Below are 1,436 nucleotides of genomic sequence, written 5' to 3'. Positions count from 1 at the left end.
GGAAAATATTAACATTAGAATGATCTATTTATACTTCTTTATTTTATATTTATTTTCTCTTCCTTATTTATTTATTTTACACCAATAACAAATTTAAATGGGTTAAACGACTCCACCTATTTATTCTGTGATCCCACTCGTTTAATTTACGGAAAAATTGGATTGAGTTTGTTAAACTTTTTTTTTCGCCAACTTATTTTTGGAAAAAAAATTTCATGAAATAAGCCATATCAACCAGATTCATTGGATTTTTTATTTAATAAATAAAATAAATATAATATTTACCAAAATAAATATTTTTAAGAGTATTTATTGATTTAAATTCTCTTGTCATATCTCGTTTACACTGTAAACGAGATGATTTTTAACGTATCTCATTTACAGTGTATATGAGATATGACAAGTCAAGGTGACACGTATATATCTCGTTTACATTATAAACAAGATGCGTGATAACGTCATCTCATTTACACTGTAAACGAGATAATAAAAGACAAATATTCAGCATCTATAAAAGGATGTGTAACCCTTGGTATTCTTCACACATATTTCATATCCTTTCTCTTTCTCATTTTTCTCTAAAAAACAAAGCTGAATGGCCAGTAATAATCTATTCATAGTTGTGCTTGTTTATCCCAATTGTCGTATGAGAAATGGCGACAACGGGGTGACATTTGAGTGTCAGGATCTGATAGTGTTTCGCACTCAGCGTGTGGAGACGTTGTCAGATTTGAAGAGTTTGATATTGAGCAAGTTAGGTGGTACACAAGCGAGGGAGATAGGTAGGGTGGGGTATAGGTTGCTGGCACCCATGGGAAATGGAGTCTTCTAGTTTCGACTATTTCGACTTCACGGGGACGAGCATGTGCGACTGATGTTTGACATTCATGGGAGGATCATGTATGAACAGGTAATGGAGCTATCCGCCGAGGTGGGTCACGGTGGTAGTGGGGGTTCCGTACACGAAATCTATGTGCAGGACGACCGACCATTCGCACCACCGCCTATTCATGTGGCGATTCCGGAGCACGAGGCAGAGGAGGGTGAGGAGGAGTCGGACGAAGATTACGTGGCGAACAGTGTGGATAGTGAGTCTTCCGATGGTGGCGATGGGGATGAGTTTGTGCTGGAGAATACTGGTAGACGCCCCTATCTGGTGGACACCACAGAGAAAATCTCTTATAGATCCACGACATCACCAGTGGAGTGCAGCCAACGATATCTGTGACGTTCCGATGTGCTATCGAACAAAGTGACTGATACATCCATGCCAGCACAGCCGAACCCAGTAACGGATGCAGAAAATTTTAGTAGTGGAGGCAAAAATAATATATAAAAATAATAAAAAATTTTAACATAATATATTTAGATATTAAAAATTCAAAATATATTAGTCAAAATTTAAATAATTTAATTAACACATAAAAATATATATT

This window comes from Arachis duranensis, chromosome 2, assembly GCF_000817695.3.
Source record: "Arachis duranensis cultivar V14167 chromosome 2, aradu.V14167.gnm2.J7QH, whole genome shotgun sequence".
Classification (NCBI taxonomy): Eukaryota; Viridiplantae; Streptophyta; class Magnoliopsida; order Fabales; family Fabaceae; genus Arachis; species Arachis duranensis.
The sequence above is the reverse complement of the archived record's forward strand: the minus strand, read 5'-3'. Positions refer to the sequence as shown.